Genomic DNA, 18,598 nt, shown 5'->3' with positions numbered 1-18,598 from the left:
CATTTCTGAAGTTCCTGTTGACCAATTTGCCTAACTATGAAAGCTTCCTCTTGAAGGGGTGGGCAGGAAGACTCCTGAAACCATTGGGGGTATCAGTCAGGGCTGCTAGAGAAGATGTCCTTTCTGGCCCAGGGAAGCAAACTACATAAAAATGGAAGAAAGATTACCAGGAAAGACAAATATGGATTGATGAATAATAAGGACTAATTATACTGAAAATGCCTGAAAGAGGATATTTATGCATGGTAAAGTAGGGGAAAAGAAACACACCTGATTTTCTATCAAACAACTAGTTTCAAATACAGGCATTGCTATGTACTACTTGTGTGACCTTGGACAAGTCACTTTACTCATTTAGGACTCAGTTTCCTCATCTGCAAAATGAGGGGATCGGAGTATAGAGCCTCTAAGAATCTTTCCAGCTTTAACGCTGTGTTCCTATTTGGCACGTGCTAGGCTCAGCTCTGCTGTATGTGGATGTACTTTGTGGCCTTGGGCAATTAAGATGACCTTGGTTTCATCATTTAATCTAATATTTCCTCCCTGTCACACAAGAAGAATCTGTCAACACTTTAGGGAAGAGATTCTTTAAGTACTCTGGGTGACTAAAATAGATACTATGTTACTGCACGGTAGAATATGAATTAATATTTGTAAAAACACTTTGATGTCCTTTGAAATAAGGTACTCTGCAAATAAATTATTATTATTGGTGTTCAAATGAGTGCTTTGTTAATACCATAATGGGGGCCTAACAAACAGAGAAAAAATGAAACGTAGGAATTAGTTGTTGACAAACTTCTCTCGTTCATTTCAACAGTCTTTCTGATTCACACTGTGAAAGTCACAGTATATCCATTCTTTATGAGATTGTTCTATTTGGTAAACATCTGGTTCTGGATTTCTCAGTGCTTGGATTAATAAAAATAGTGGCCACCATTTACAGAATAATTTAAGGTTTGCAAAGTGCTTTACAAATATTATCTCATGAGACCCTCACAACAATCTTGGGAGGTGGGTGCCATTATTATACTCATTTTACAGACGAAGAAGCTGAAGCAGCTGGAGATTAAACGATTTGGTCAGGGTCACACAGCTAGTAAGTGTCTGAGGCAGGGCAGCATGTGAACTCAGGTCTTTCAGATTCCAAGCTTTGCACAACCTAAATGCCCCTGACACTTTTGTCTTTAAAAAGAATTCTTTGCATAAGGCTCAAATTAGAAACTTTTGGCTTAGGCTCAAAGTTATTACCTAATTTTAACAACTCCCATTTCTAACCCCTTCAAACTTTCTTTTAATTTTATGACAGATTGAATCCTTGTTTACGTTGGGGATGTGGGAAGGGAGAGGGCTGTTGTTGGGTTTAGGGACCAAACATGATATTATTGGCAAGAATTCCAAATCGGGAAACTCTACCAAAGCAATTTGAAACTTGCTCCTTAATTTCTAGTCTTAGATGCCTTGGGGACACTGAAAACCTAAGTGATTTGCCCATGATCACACAACCAGTGTGTTTCAGAAGCAGGACATGGAGAGAGGATCCTGGGAAGATGGCAGAATAGGTCAGAAAATTCCAAGTTCTCAAGTTTTCTCCCACAAAAGAGATAAAATAGCACCTTTGGGTGAACAAAGTGCAGGTAAAAATAAATGATAATAGGGGCACAACCAGGGTCTTCCCAGGACAATTTGAGAAGATCAGAAGAAAAATCCTGGGACAAAGTTTGGTCCCTGTGAAGAGTAAACACCTCGAGGCTGGGTCCACTTTCACACCAAACCACAAGCTCCTTAAACTACAAGCTGAAAGTCCTAGTGTTAATTGGTTTGAGAGGCTACCTCAGCCCCAGCCACAGGAACTTTTCACCCCAAGATAGTGAGGGGAGTCGGGTGTCTGAGCCCAGGAAGATTGTGAATCTCTGCTGACCAGGAAGGCCAGACACAGCTGTGCTGCAAAGAGTGGCAGGTGGGAGAAGGAAACAATACGTGCCTGGTGAGTGCAGAAACAGTGGGGCAGAATGCCTCTAGCTGTGGGCACTTAGAGAAAGTTGGAGGTTTGGCTTTGGTTCCAGGCTAGAGGGGAAAAATGAAGATCTAGGGCAAGAGACAGCATTTCTCATACTCTAGGGCTAGAGGTAATTGCAAAAATTAAGCTATTACCGCAAAAATGCACAGACAAAGGAGAAAGACTCCAACCGTAGAAAGCTATTATAGGAATAGAGAAGACCAGGGTTCATCTTTGGAAGCGGATATTGAAGTAAAGAACCATTCAAAAAGTAACATCAAATGGTCACTTGCCCAAAAAGAATTCATAGATCTTTAAAAAGACTTTAAAAATCAAATGACAGATGGAGGAAAAACTTTAAAAAAAAAGAATAATCCAAGAAAAACAAGAAGATTATGAAAGGAAAGTCAGTCAATTAGAAAAGGAGATCCAGAATCTTAAGGTAGAAAATGACACTTTGAAAATTAGAATTGGGCAAGGTGAAGCCAGTGAAATTACAAGAGATCAAGAAATAATTAAACAAAATATGAATAATGAAAAAAATAGAGGAGAAAGTGAAACATCTTAAAACAAAAACAACAGATTTGGAGAATAGATCAAGAACAGAAAATATAAAAAGAATCAGACTAACTGAAATTTATGTTCAAAAGAAGAATCTTTCTTTTAATTTTATGACAGATTCAGGAAATATTTAAAGAAAATTGTCCTGAAGCCTTGGAACAAGGGGGGAAAGTAAAAATAGAAAAAAATCCATCGATCACCACTTAAAAGAGATTCTATGAGGAAAACTCATAAGAATATCATAGTCAAATTCTGAAACCCCCAGCTCAAGGGTAAAATATTAAAAGCATCAAGATTAAAACAATTTATTTTTTTCTTTTTTTGTTTTTTTTTATTTTATTTAATATTTTTAGTTTTCAGCATTGATTTTCACAAGAGTTTGAATTACAAATTTTCTCCCCATTTCTACCTTCCCCCCCACTTCAAGATGGCATATATTCTGATTGCCCCATTCCCCAGTCAGCCCTCCATTCTGTCACCCCATTGCCCACACCTTTATCCCTTTTCCCCTTACTTTCTTGTAGGGCAAAATAGATTTCTATGCCCCATTGCCTGTATATCCTATTTCCTAGTGGCATGCAAAAACTTTTTTTTGAACAACTGCTTTTAAAACTTTGAGTTCAAAATTCTTTCCCCTCTTCTCTCCCCACCCACCCTCCCTAAGAAGGCAAGCAATTCAACATAGGCCACATGTGTATCATTATGTAAAACCCTTCCACGATACTCATGTTGTGAAAGACTAACTATATTTTGCTCCTTCCTATCCTATCCCCCTTTGTTCAGTTTTCTCCCTTGACCCTGTCCCTTTTCGAAAGTGTTTGCTTTTGATTACCTCCTCCCCCTATCTACCCTCCCTTTTATCGTCCCCCCTTTTTTATCTCTTTCCTCCTTCTTTCCTGTGGGGTAAGATACCCAATTGAGTGTGTATGTTATTCCCTCCTCAGGTAATATCCGATGAGAGCAAGATTCACTCATTCCCCCTCACCTGCCCCCTCTTATTTTCCAAAAAATTGCTTTTTCTTGACACTTTTATGCGAGATAATTTACCCCATTCTATCTCACACTTTCTCCCTCTCTCAATATATTCTTCTCTCATGCCTTAATTTGATTTTATTTTCTTTAGCTATCATCCTTTCATATTCAACTCACCCCGTGCCCCTGTCTACATATATATATATAGATATAGATATAGATAGATAGATATAGATATAGATATAGGTATATATGTCTCATGAATTATACACATCATCTTTCCATGTAGGAATGTAAACAAAATAGTTCAACTTTAGTAAGTGCCTTGTGATTTTTCTTTCTTGTTTACCTTTTCATACTCCTCTTGATTCTTGTGTTTGAAAGTCACTTTTTCTCTTCAGCACTGGTCTTTTCACTGAGAAAGCATGAAAGTCCTCTATTTTATTGAAAATCCATATTTTGCCTTGGAGCATGGTACTCAGTTTTGCTGGGTAGGTTATTCTTGGTTTTAATCCTAGCTCCATTGACCTCCAGAATATTGTATTCCATGTCCTTCCATCCCTTAATGTAGAAACTGCTAGATATTGTGTTATCCTGATTGTGTTTCCACAATACTCAAATTGTTCCCTTCTGGATGCTTGCAGTATTTTCTCCTTGATCTGGGAGCTCTGGAATTTGGTGACAATGTTCTTAGGAGTTTTCTTTTTGGGATCTTTTTCGGGAGACGTCTTTCAATTTCTATTTTGCCCTCTGGCTCTAGAATATCAGGGCAGTTCTCCTTGATAATTTCTTGAAAGATAATATCTAGGCTCTTTTTTTTGATCATGGCTTTCAGGTAGTCCAATAATTTTTAAATTATCTCTCCTGGATCTATTTTCCAGGTCAGTGGTTTTTCTAATGAGATATTTCACATTGTCTTCCACTTTTTCATTTCTTTGGTTCTGTTTTATAATATCTTGACTTCTCATCAAGTCACTTGCTTCCACTTGCTCCAATCTAATTTTGAAGGTAGTATTTTCTTCAGTGGTCTTTTGGACCTCCTTTTCCATTTGGCTAATTCTGCCTTTCAAGGCATTCTTCTCCTCATTGGTTTTTTGGAGCTCTTTTGCCATTTGACTTAGTCTATTTTAAGGTTTTATTTTTTTCAGTATTTTTTTGTGTCTCCTTTAGCAAGTCATTGACTTGTTTTTCATGGTGTTCTCACATCACTCTCATTTCTCTTCTCAATTTTCCCTCTACTTCCTTTACTTGCTTTTCCAAATCCTTTTTGAGCTCTTCCATGGCCTGAGACCAGTTCATGTTTTTCTTGGATGCTTTTGATGTGGGCCCTTTGACTTTGTTGACTTCTTCTGGCTGTCTGTTTTGATCTTCTTTGTCACCAAAGAAAGATTCCAAAGTCTGAGTCTGAATCTGAGTCCATTTTTGCTGCCTGGCTATGTCCCCAGCCAACTACTTGACACTTGAGCGTTCTGTCAGTGTATGACTGCTTATAGAGTAGAGAGTACTTTGTCCCAAGCTTGAGGGGCTGTGCTGTTGTTTTCAGAGCTTTTTCTACACAGCAATCTCTGCCATGCCAGCGCTTCTCCTCCCTCAAGGACTGCCAACCCAGACCTTGACTCAGATTTGAACAGGCTCTGCACTCCTGCTTGGATCCGCCACTTAATTCTTCCCACAGGGTGGGCCTAGGGCTGGAAGCAACTGCAGCTGTAGTTCTGTAGCTGTACCACCTCCACTGCCCCCAGGGCAGTGGCTGAACTGTGAACTCTTTTCACTCTGTCCCCACAGTTTTTCCCCACTAACCTTCTCTCTTGTTTTTGGCGTTTGTGGGTTGAGAAGTTTGGTAACTGCCACAGCTCACTGATTCAGGGCACTGGGGCCTGTTCCACCTGTCTCCTGTTCTGGTTGTTACAGGCACGGCCCATGCTGGGCTCTGCTCTGCTCCCAGCTCAATGTGATAGATCTTACCCAGCAACCAACCAGGCTTTCCTGGGTTGGAGTCTTGTTTCCCACTGCTATTTCGTGGGGTCTGCAATTCTAGAATTTGTTCAGAACCATTTTTATAGGTGTTTGGAGAGTCCTGGGGCAGAGCTTTAGGCAAGTCCCTACTTTCCAGCCTCCATCTTGCCTCTGCCCCCTGATTAAAACAATTTAAATATGATGATGCCACAATTAGGATCACACAACACCTAGCAGTAGAGACATTAAAGGACCACAGGTTTTGCAATACTATATATTGAAGAGCAAAAGAGCTGGGGCTCTGGCCAAAAAATGTCATACCCTGCAAAGTTAAGCATTATTCTGAATGAAAAAAAGTGGACATTTGATTAACTGTCAGACTTTCAAGACTTTATTAAAAACAAAAGAACACAACCTGAATTTAATGGAAGATTTGACATACAAGAGCCAAGTGAAATACAAGTTACATGCCAAGTACTGATTATAAGGAATTCATAAGGGCAGACTGATTTCTTTTTGTATATGTAAAATGTAAAACGTATGTCTAAGATTCTTGTTAATAATTGGGTACCTCATAAGAAAGATTGGGGTAAACCTGCGTATGATATGAATTTGAACAGTAAAATCATTTAGGGAACAGCTAAAAGAGTAATTATTTTATACAAATGAAGTGCAAGAGGTAGAATTAATACAGAGGAATTAGATGGGAGACGAGGGCTGGTAGTTCTGGTAATCTACTTTCATTGGGAATGGGTTTAAGAGGGAACAATACATATACATTTATAAGAATATAAATGTCTTCTAAATTCAGAAGAAATAAAATGGTAGGAGCATGGAGGGGGGGAAAGGACAAAGGAGGGATCATTAGATGGGAGGATGAGGGAATATGTAAAAGGGGGTACAGAAGGATCTTTGGATTTATGGGAATGAGAGGGTAGAGGAGGGATCCTTGGAGGTGGGGTAGGCAAGTAATAGGAGGGCAAGGTAGCAAATAGAAGTAAAAAAGAGGAGGCAGGAGGGATAGGAAACAAGAGATAGGCTCAAACATAAAAACAAAGACCAGGAGTAGAATTTTTTTGGGAAAGTACATGTCTACATATATGTATGTACGTATATGTGTGTATATATATATGTGTGTGTTTGTGTGTGTGTGTGTAGATATACACACAGATTATATATATATATATATGTATATGTGTGTATGTTTATATCTATAGCTATAGAAAAACATATAGAGAAACAAAAGAAAACTTACAGGGAAGCAAGGAAAAGATGGACAGTTCTCAACATAATGTGTATTTATCATACAGGCTTTCTTGAAATGAAATTTTGTTACATATTTTGAATCCTGTCATGTTCTGCTATGCACATGACATGCTTTTTTTCCTTTCTTACTTACTATTTAATTTCCAATATTTAATCTGTGATATGTTATTGTTTCTTTTCTCTATTCTGTATTTGTGTCCTGGCCTTTGAGTCTAAAGTTAAAAAAAAAAAGAACCAGGACTTGAAGCCAAGCCTTTCTAATTCTGAGGTAGGCTTTCTATGCACTATATCATTCCTATATCTGTTGAATGTATATTACCTTTTAAAAATTATTTTGTTTGAGAATTTTTATCTATCATATTTTATCATGTTTGGTAGAATAGAAAAACTTTAAAATTTCTTTATGGCACATTTAATCCATATTCCTCTATTATGTCCAGGTTTAAATCTAAAATCCTTTGCTTTAAACTCACTTATTTCCTCCCCTACCCCAAGTCTTCTTTTTTCCTAACTTTCTTGTTACTAGAAAAGGACCTACCAATCTTCCCAATCACTTAGGCTCATACCCCAAGTGTCATCCTCGATTCCTCATTTTCTCATCCCAATCAGTTGCCAAATCCTGTCAGTTCTACCTTTACAACATCTCCCTCTCTTCTCTGACATTGCCACCACCATGTTCTTGTTCTTGTTGCCCTACCTTTGGACTATTGCAATAACCTTCTGGTTGGTTTCCTTTTCTTAAGTCTCTGTCCTCACTCCTGTCAGCTGTCAACATTATCTTTCTTAAGCACGAGACTGACCATGTCATTCAGTGAACTTCAGTAGCTCCTTATCACCTCTAGAATCAACTATAAAATCCCATGTTTAGTATACTGAGCCCCTCATAACCTGATCCCCTCTTTTCCTTCCAGTCCTCTTATTCTTTTTTTTCTTGTTCCATACTTTATTATTTAAGATTTTTTAGTTTTCAGTATTGATTTCCACAAGATTTTGAGTTACAAATTTTCTCCCCATTTCTACCCTCCCCCCACTCCAAGATGGCATATATTCTGATTGCCCCATTCCCCAATCAACCCTCCCTTCTGTTACCCCACTCCACCCCCCATCACTTTTCCCTTTACTTTCTTGTAGGGCAAGATAGATTTCTATGCCCCATTGCCTGTATGTCTTATTTACAAGCTGCATGCAAAAACCAACTTTTTTTGAGCATCTTCTTTTAAAACTTTGAATTCCAAAATCTCTCCCCTCTTCCCTCCCCACCCACCCTCCCTAAGAAGGCAAGCAATTCAACATAGGACACACATGTATCATTATGCAAAATAGTCCCATAAATAGTTGTGCTGTGAAAGACTAACTATATTTCCCTCCATCCTATCCAGTCCCCCCTTTATTCAATTTTCTCTCTTGACCCTATCCCTTTTCAAAAGTGTTTACTTTTGATTACTTCTTACCCCTATCTGCCTTCCCTTCTGTCATCCCCCTTTCTTTTCCCCTTCCCCCTACTTTCATGTGGGCTAAGATACCCAATTGAGTGTGTATGTTATTCCCTCCTCAAGTCAAATCTGATGAGAGCAAGGTTCACTCATTCCCCCACACCTGCCCCCTCTTCCCTTCCTACAGAACTTCTTTTTCTTGCCACTTTTATGTGAGATAATTTACCCCATTCTGTCTCTCCCTTTCACCCTCTCTCAATATATTCCTCTCTCATCCCTTAATTTGATTTTATTTTTGTAGATATCATCCCTTCATATTCAACTCACCCTGTGCCCTCTGTCTATATATTTTATTGAGAATCCATATTTTGCCTTGGAGCATGATACTCAGTTTTGCTGGGTAGGTGATTCTTGGTTTTAATCCTAACTCCTTTGACCTCCGGAATATCATACTCCAAGCCCTTCAGTCCCTTATTGTGGAAGCTGCTAGATATTGTGTTATCCTAATTGTGTTTCCACAATACTTGAATTGTTTCTTTCTGGCTGCTTGCAGTATTTTCTCCTTGACCTGGGAACTGTGGAATTTGGTAACAATATTCTTAGAAATTTTCTCTTTGGGATCTTTTTCAAGAGGCAATCTGTGGATTCTTTCAATTTCTATTTTACCCTCTGGCTCTAGAATATCAGGGCAGTTCTACTTGATAATTTCCTGAAAGATGATACCTAGGCTCTTTTTTTGATCATGGCTTTCAGGTAGTCCAATAATTTTTAAATTATCTCTCCCGGATCTGTTTTCCAGGTCAGTGGTTTTTCTAATGAGATATTTCACATTGTCTTCCATTTTTTTCATTCTTTTGGTTCTGTTTTATAATATCTTGATTTCTCATAAAGTCACTGGCTTCCACTTGCTCCAATCTAATTTTGAAGGTAGTATTTTCTTCAGTGGTCTTTTGGACCTCCTTTTCCATTTGGCTAATTCTGCCTTTCAAGGCATTCTTCTCCTCATTGACTTTTTGGAGCTCTTTTGCCATTTGACGTAGTCTATTTTAAGGTGTTATTTTCTTCAGTATTTTTTGTGTCTCCTTTAGCAAGTCATTGACTTGTTTTTCATGGTGTTCTCACATCACTCACATTTTCTTCCCAATTTTCCCTCTACTTCTTTTACTTGCTTTTCCAAATCCTTTTTGAGCTCTTCCATGGCCTGAGACCAATTCATATTTTTCTTGGAGACTTTTGATGTAGGCTCTTTGACTTTGTTGACTTCTTCTGGCTGTATGTTTCGATCTTCTTTGTCACCAAAGAAAGATTCCAAAGTCTGAGTCTGAATCTGAGTCTATTTTCACTGCCTGGCCATGTTCCCAGCCAACTACTTGACCCTTGAGTTTTTCGTCAGGGTATGCCTGCTTATGGAGTAGAGAGTACTTTGTCCCAAGCTTAAAGGGTTGTGCTGCTGTTTTCAGAGCTACTTCTACACAGCACACTCTGCCACACCAGCTCTCCTTCTCCCCCAAGAACTGCCAACCTGGACGAGATCCAGATCCAAGCAGGCTCTTTACTCTTCCTCTGATCTGTCACTTAATTCCTCCCACAGGGTGGGCCTGGGGCTGGAAGCAACCACACCTGGAGCTCTGGAAGCAGCGCTAGAGCTGCACCACTTCCATGCCTCTGGGGCTAGGGCCAACTGAGCACTCCTTTCACTCTAGCAGTTTTTCCACCTACCTTCTCTGTTGGTGTTTGTGGGTTGAGAAGTCTGGTAGCTGCCATAGTTTAATGATTCAGGGCCCTACCACCTGTTCTGCCTGGCTCCTGGTCTGGTTGGTCCTGGCGCGGCCCATGCTGGGCTGTGCTCCGTTCCGCTCCCAGCTCCATGCGATACACCCTTCCCAGTGACCATCCAGGCCTTCCTGGGTTGAAACCCTGCTTCCCTTTGCTATTTCGTGAGTTCTGCAGCTCTAGAATTTGTTCAGAGCCATTTTTATAGGTGTTTGGAAGGACCTGGGAGAGGGCTTAAGCAAGGCCCTGCTTTCCAACCACCATCTTGGCTCAGCCCCCCAGTCCTCTTTTCCTTTATTACCCCCATATGCTCTGAGATCCAGAGTCACTCACTGGTCTTAACTGTGGCATGCAAAAGACTCTCATCTCCCAACTTTGGGCACTTTCAATGGCTGTCCCCCCATGCCTGGAGTTCTCTCCCTCATCATCTCTGTCTCCTCCTCCTTGGTTTCCTTCAAATCCTAGCTAAATTCTCATCTTATATAAGAAGTCTTTCATGTTACCCCATTATTCCCATATTGCTAGTCACCCAAAGTGTCTTCTCTCTGTTGATTATCTACAATTTATCTTGTCTGTTTATTGCTGGTACAGAGCAGCTTACATGTTGTTTTCTGCATTAGACTGTGAGTTTCTTGAAAGCAGGTAACTTTTTTTTCTTTCTTTGCATCCCCAGTGCTTAACATGCTGTATGGCACATAGTAGGTACTTAAATACTTGTTGACTGATTTTCAAAATACAGATTTATAGAAGAAATATCTAGGTAGGCCCAGCTACTCCCCCACTCATAAAATATTTTTTGGTGTGTGTTGCAAATCTTTCAAAGAGAAAGCTAAAATTTTCTATATAAACAGTAAAACAAGATGAAGGCATGGTCCATTAAACAAACAGCAATGATAGACTTTAATATTTCACAATATTGCTGCTTGCTTAATGAGATGCATGTGACAAAAAAATCTTCCATCACTACCTAATTATTTCCATTAACTGATCAAATCTGGGCTTTTTCATGATGTTGATTATGAACAGTAAAAGTAAATCAAGTGATACTAATAATAATTTTCAATTAAAAAACACAGGCTAGACAATGAGCTGTTGGCTTCACTTCACTTGTTTGAGAATATATGCTTGTGTTTCATTAACTCTGGGGCTAGGTGGACATACGCGGATGAATTTACTGCTATACCTCTAGAAATGGTTATTGCAAGGCCAAAGAAACCCCAAACCCTAAAATATTTCATATCTACCCAATATTAGTCATATTCCTCTGTTTTCATACCTTCCTCATCTTATTACTATTGACTATGTAAGGCAGAAGTTGGCAAGCCATATCTCGAGGGACAGCCTCCTTTCTGTTGTGTAAGGCCCTATTTTTAAATAAATATATTATTTTTAAAAAAGCTATTTTAAGATGGTGGGCTGTACAAAAACATAGGGTGGGGACAGATTTGTTACATGGGTGATAGTTCATCAAGTCTCGATGGAGGACTTTGGTAGGTAGAGAAGGGAGGTCTGGGGGTGTTTGCTTAATAATAACATAATGAGGTTGATTCAGATCATCTCTAGGATTACTTCCACATCTTGGAGTCTATGTAATACAATTCTGGATGGAGCAAAGAGAGTAAAAGCAGTGTGTACCATGTGGAGGATAGAGGAATGTGAGGTAACCATGACCTTCAATGTTCTACTCACCTACCTTCAACAGGTTTCCATCACTTAGTACTTTGCCTATACTGATTTCCTAAGAGTTAAATAAATTCCTACTCCCTCTTAGTCTTCTAATCCCATGGATACTGAATCCCTCACTACATGGCTTCAGGTGTCTATAAAAATGCACCAAATATTGGTACTAAACAAGATGAATCAGATATCTTAATGTAAGAAACTAAATTTTACCTCACAGGTATCACCGAGACTTAGTGAGATGCTATTTAAGACAGCTTACATCTTCTGGCCCTCACTTGAACCCTGGTTCCTTTTGGATGACAGTGCAAACCTGGCCATACTTTCTAGTATTGATTTCCCTTTCTCTCATACCTCCCAAATCAGTGATCCCAGTGGGAGAGTTGGAAAATGACCTTCACTCATTGCTACTTGCAGATTCTCTCTTCCCTGCCAGCATGAATTTAATCTTTCCTTTGATATTCACTGTATTCAAATTTATCACTCAATTCATATCATGGTGGTGCTTATGTACCATTTCCAAGGATTTTCTCTCTCCATTCTCCGTGAATTCAGCACATGGCTCAGTCTCTCTCTTTCCAACTCCTACCCTTGTCCTAGAGAATTTCAACATACATGACATGTTGAAATATGTTGATAATCCCTCAAATGTCAGAAACTTCAAGTTCTTTGAGCTGCTCAGTTCCTATGACTTACTCCATCTCTTTCCTTCAGCTATACACGGGCATGATCATGCTCCTAATCTTTCTGGTATCCCCAAGTGTTTCCATTTCATGACCAAGAACTCTGAACTTCCTTTATGCAATCAAAAACTCCAATTTTTCTATCCCTCCCTGTGTCTTACTTCCACCACTCTTTTTCATTCTCACCCCTCTGACTCTCAGTACTTTCCTGAGCCATTATTTTGTTCTGGCTATACTCCCTTTCCTTTCCAATTCTGACCTGTTAGTGAACCATTTCAATCTGACACCTCTGAGATCTCTTGTTCCTATATACCATTTCTGCTCAAACCTTGGTGAACCCCAACCCTAGAACTTTCAACATCTGCCTCCCCTGTCGTCCTCATATGCTGTTGAAGTAAATTTGAGGAGGTCATGAAACCATGTTGACTGGGTACACTACAAATTTATGTTATCTAATTTCATTTGGGGGCCTTATTGTATCAAAGAACTTTTACTCTTCTCTAATTGATTCTTTTGCCCTCTTACAATAGCAGCTATTCCAAACTTTCTTTCTTAAAACATTCTGGTCCTATCAGCTAAGGACTTCATCGAATTTTTAAGTGAGGAAATCAATGTCATTCACCTCACTTTACTCCCCTTCTTCTCAGTTCATAACTCCTTAACACAATTTGTGATGATAACATTTCATCTTAAAGCACAGCTTCTGATGTTGAGGTGAGTCTTCACCTCACAAATGTCAACACCTTTATACATAAATTTTAACTTTTAAATAAGTTTTTAAATTGATATTTTTATTATAGTTATTGCAAGAATCCCTCCCTCTACCCCTTTCCAAAGAATTGTCTCAAATAACAGAGTATTTTTAGAGAAGAAATTAGCTCAATGGAAAAAATCCAAAAACACATGCAATGTGTAACATCTGTGGACATACCTCCACAAAGGGCAGGGTTCAGAGTGTGTTCTCATATTTCTTAATTTGAGTCCTATTTAATCTTAATAATTTTGTTACATTTGCTTTTGATTTCTTGGTGTGTCATCGTTCTTTCCATATATATTCTTGTGGTTACTGTCTATATTGTTTCCTTGACTCTTAATTCACTCTGCATCAGTTCATATGGATGTTTCTATGCTTTTCTGAGTTCATCACATGCATCATTTCTTCTAGCACAGTAATATTCCATGTACCACAAATAGTTTATCCATTCCAAAACTGATGAGCACTGTTCCCTCCCAATTCTTAGCTATCACAAAAAAGTGCTGCTATAAATATTCGGAGTATATGAGGATTTTATTCTTATCAATATCTTCATTGGGACATAAACCCAGTAGTGGAGTCCCTGGTTCAAAAAATATGGATATTTTAGTTACATTATTTCCATAACTCCAAATTGCTTTCCAAAATGTTTGTACCATTTCACAGTTCCATCCATAATGTATTGGTGTGCTTATCCTTCCACAGGCCCTTCAACATTGATTATTGCTATTTTGGGGGTCATTCTTGCCCACTTGCAGGATGTAAGGTGAAACTTCTGGGTTGCTTTGATTTGCATTTCTCTAATTATTATTGATTTGTAGCATTCTTTCATGTGACTGTGAATAGTTTACAATTCTTCTTTGGAGGACTGTTATTTATATTACATGCACTCTTGATTCTAGAACTTCCCATTTTTTTCTGGAAGATTTCCCCATGACTTTCTTCCCTATGCATCCATTCTCTAATCTCTCCCCATCTACAGGTTACTTCCCTGTTGCTTACAAAAGTACTCATATCTCTTTATAAAATCCTTACTGAATCGTACAATCCCTGCTAACTATTATGCTATATTTCCTCAGCTGAATTCCTTGAAAAAAAGTTGTCTAGAGTGATTATCTCTGCTTCCTTTCTTCCTACTCTCTTCACTCTCCTTCTGTACAATATGACTTCTGATTTCAACACTCATCTGAAACTGTTCTATATAACATCCCAAGTGATCTCTTAATTGCCAACTCTAATAACATTTTTCCTCATCCTAATGTTTCTTGACCTTTATGAAGCATTTGATAGCAGTGGCCACCCTCTTGTAATGGAAACTTTCCCCTCTATGAGTGTTTATGTTCAAGTTTTCTCTTGGTTCTCCTCCTGTCTTACCACTTCTTCTCAATCCCCTTTGCTGGTTCCTTATTTGTGTAAAGCTCACTAATGCTGGGTGTCCATCAAGTCGCTATCTTGGGATTTTTTTTATTCTCTATACTCTATCTTGGTGAGCCCGGCAGTTTTCATGAGTTTAGATGTCATTTTTATGCAGATGAATCCTAGATATATAGTTTAACTCATCTCTCTTCTGAGGTCCAGTATCTCTCCTGAACTACAATCTTATATTACCAACTATCTACTGGAGATTTCAAACAAGTTGTTCTGGAGATAACTTAAATGGCACATGTCCCAAACATGACAAGAACTCTTATTACTGGCCTAATCCTTACTAACAGGCAAAATCTGGTCACTGAAGTAGACGTGAGGGGCAAATGGCAATTCCATTACAGAATTTGTGAAAGCAGAAAGGAAGATTTGCATTTCTCTAGGTTTGGGGACATCAAATTTTCCAGGGTTCATCTAAATAGTAGCAAATGGCTTAAATTTCTACAGGGTAAGTCAGGAAAATAAAAATGAAAAACTCTTAAGAAGGAAATTGTAATGAAGAGGATAAAGGGGAGTTCCCTAAAGAGACTGATGTGACTGTACAATACAATTCTGATTTTAAAGAAATAAGACAAAAGTAAGAGCAGAGAACTGAAGATGCCTAGAAAAAATAGCATAAACCTATGAGAACGAGATTAGAAATGGTAAAGATCATGATGATCTTGGGCTGCCAATGAATGCTATGGTTAAGAAAAAGGGCAGGTTTTTTTAAGCTTTATTGGAGGTTAGAAGAGAAGCTAAGAAGGGATAGGACTGTTACCTAGAGTATATATAGGGTGATAATAATGAAAAGACAGACTACTCCACTCTTTCTTGGGATATTTATCTTGTAAAAGAGAAGGCTTAGGGAGGACATGATAAATGTCTTTGGGTATTTGAGGGTGTGTCACATGGAAAAGGAATTAGAATTGTTATACTTGGCCCCAGAGAGCAAAAGTAGAATCAATGTGTAGACTTAACAGAGAGGTAGATTTAGTCTTGATGAAAGGTATGTGTATTGCGGGTTGGGGAGAGACTTCCTAATAACTAAAGCTGTTCCAAAGTGGGAGGTAGTAGGTTTCCCATCACTAGAGATTTTCAATTGGAAGGTGGACAAACACTTGCTGTATATATTGTAGAGAGGATTCTTGCTCAGGCATGGGTTGGAATAGATAGACACTGAGGGCCCTTCCAAATCTGAGATTATGGGATTCTATGAGAAAGGAATAAAAATGTCTGGGTCATAAAGGGAACTAAGAGGGAGATTCAAGGGCAGTTTGTACTCAAAAGTTAGGGAATGGTAAATTAAGGCAGAAAAGGGAAAGGAAAAACTTTTTCTCTTCCCTGGATTATTTGCTTGAAAAAAATAGTTGTCCTGTTGGCAGTGCTGAAGAGAGGGAAAGAATATTTAGTTCACACCTCCTCAGCCAGAGCTTTTTTCTGCTATTCTCTAAGTTCCACCTAAGAAGACTGTGGACTTCTCTCTCTCTCTCTCTCTCTCTCTCTCTCTCTCTCTCTCTCTCTCTCTCTCTCTCTCTCATTCAATATATGCTACCATGTAGAATAATAATTATAGACTATATTATGTTCAGGATCACAATCTAATACCAAAGTTGAAAACTGGGAACATTGCAGGAAACTTCATCATTTCTAACTTAAGGGTTTAGACTTCCCTTTCAGGATGTCTGAAAGGTTACCAAAACTGTGACCTTAATATATGTTTGATCTTGCTAGCTTAAACTTATTGTGATTGATAACAAAAGAAAGATGTAGGTGGTCTGGGGTAATAACAGAGAACTTTGAGGATCCCATTGTGAAGAAATCATCACACATCTCTACTCATTTAATGTCTTTTTTCAGTTCAGATGTATATCATAGTCAGAAGACCCTAGATACTCCATTTAAGTCCTTGTTAGATAATAGGGAATCATAGGTTTAGAGCTGGAAGGGACCTTGGAAGCCATTAAATCTGAACTCTTCATTTTACAGATGAGGAAACCGATTCCACAAGAGGTTAAATAACTTGCCCAACAATGAATAGTAAGAGTATAGAAGCAGTATTTGAACCTGGGTCTTCCTCTTTACAAGTCTAGCACTACATCCACTCCATCATCTTATGTCTCGTAATGGCCCAGAGATCTACTTATATCAGTAAATCCTCATGCAATCTTGAACAACGGGTACTGCTTTCCACAGGCTTGGTCAGTAGGGTCGTGGGCAGTCTCTTGTTTTATATTCTTGATCACTGTAGACCTTGTAAGCAAACAGAAGATCAGGAGGATCACAGTATGCTGGAAATACTTTCAGGGTGAGACTAAGGACATAGTGTATATACATATATATATATATATATACTATACTATATATATATATATATATATAGTATAATATATATTCCAAAGACTTGATTAAGCTAAGTTTGAGATGCTCATCAACAGCTTATTTGAGGTAGTGATCTTTATTTTGTCAATAGTAACTTTCAAAGACCTTTCCACCAAGATACAGAAGGGTTGTAATCGCCTTTGTTGGTGAGGAGGATAATTATGCCAATGAAATAATGGATATTTGAAGAATTTAGTGATAATCTAAGTGGATGGAATTAAGATAGCTTTTCTCTGCACAATTTTCAGTCAGACATCATTGGACTAAGCAGATAGTAAAGTCAATTGGTAAGCTAGGTGGCACAGTGGATAGGGTGCCAGGCCTCCCCTTCCCGAGTTCAAATCTGGCACCAGATATTTGCTAGCTGTGTCACCCTGAGCAAGTCACTTAACCCTGTTTGCTTCAGTTTCCTCATTTTTAAAATGAGCTGGAGAAAAAAATGGCAAACCATTCCAGTATCTTTGCCAAGAAAATCTCAAAAGCGGTTACAGAGCATTAGATATGACTGAAAAATGACTCAGTAACAACAAAGTCAATTGGATTATTTTTTCTGGTTTTGCTTTGTGGCAATACAAAAGTATTAAAAAGGATGACCCCAGGAAAAGAGTGGGAGAAAGCTGGTGCTAGAATTCCCTCTTTTCCTATCATCTTACCCAAGATTTTGTTATGAAAATTCCATGATATAATGGGAAGAGCATTAGACTAGAATATGAATCTTATCTCTGTTATGTAATAGCTAAGTGATCATAGATGCGATGAGAGGCAGTTTGATATAGTGAACAGAATTCTGGGTGTGGTATCAGGAAAACCTGGATTTGAATCCCACCTCATGTGCTAGCTGGCAAATCACTTGGCCTCTCCTGACTTTACCTTCTTTATCTGTAAAATGATGGGGTTTAAATTGATGAATTCTATGGTCCCTTTTCTCTCTAGATTTTTGGTGCCATGAAATCATCCAACTTCTTAGGAATTCAGTTTCTTCACCTGAAAAATGAGAAGGTTGGATGAGGTGATCATTAAATTCCTTTCCAACTATTGTGTTCAAAGATTTAAATTGAAGAGAAGCTATCAAGCAAATTATTAATAAGTACCCATTCTTCCTAACTTCCAACAGGGCCATCCCTTCTACTAAATGTAGGCTTCTGTTGTGTTGATGGACCAATAAAAGCAAAGTCTAAGTCAGGGGCTTAAATTGGCTAGTCCCAAGATTGTGTCTGAATGTCTGACCCCTTAAGGTAAGGAGGTCTGAGAGTCCTAGTGTGCTGAAATTTCTGTTACCAGAAAATTAAGGTAGCTTTAATGAAACCATATTTTGCTTTTTTTTTTGTTTTTAGACTCATAAGCTTTCTCCAGTCTCAAACTAGGTGTCCTACCTCTCCATAAACTTGGTCAATTTCTGTCTTGTATTCTCTCTGGGGCTGTATAATTTCTTTGCCTGAGCAGTTCTACAATGAAAAAGGACATAAAATGGCCACATCTATGAACTTATTTTTAGCAAATCTCTAGATCATTCCCTGGGAAGATGCATGTTTTCATCCCTAACAGTATGACATGTAAATCACTTTTCACATATTGAGAAATCCATCCATCATTTTTGTGAGATGCCCAGTAGCCCATTTTCCCCCTTTGGGATTTAGGGAAGGCCATATGAATTTAATTTTCTTAGAATATACTCCACTATTTGGTCCATGAGGTTTTGTGCAACGTGAGATACATGGATAGTTTTTTTAAATCC

Source organism: Trichosurus vulpecula, chromosome 9 (assembly GCF_011100635.1).
Source record: "Trichosurus vulpecula isolate mTriVul1 chromosome 9, mTriVul1.pri, whole genome shotgun sequence".
NCBI classification, from domain to species: domain Eukaryota; kingdom Metazoa; phylum Chordata; class Mammalia; order Diprotodontia; family Phalangeridae; genus Trichosurus; species Trichosurus vulpecula.
The sequence above is the reverse complement of the archived record's forward strand: the minus strand, read 5'-3'. Positions refer to the sequence as shown.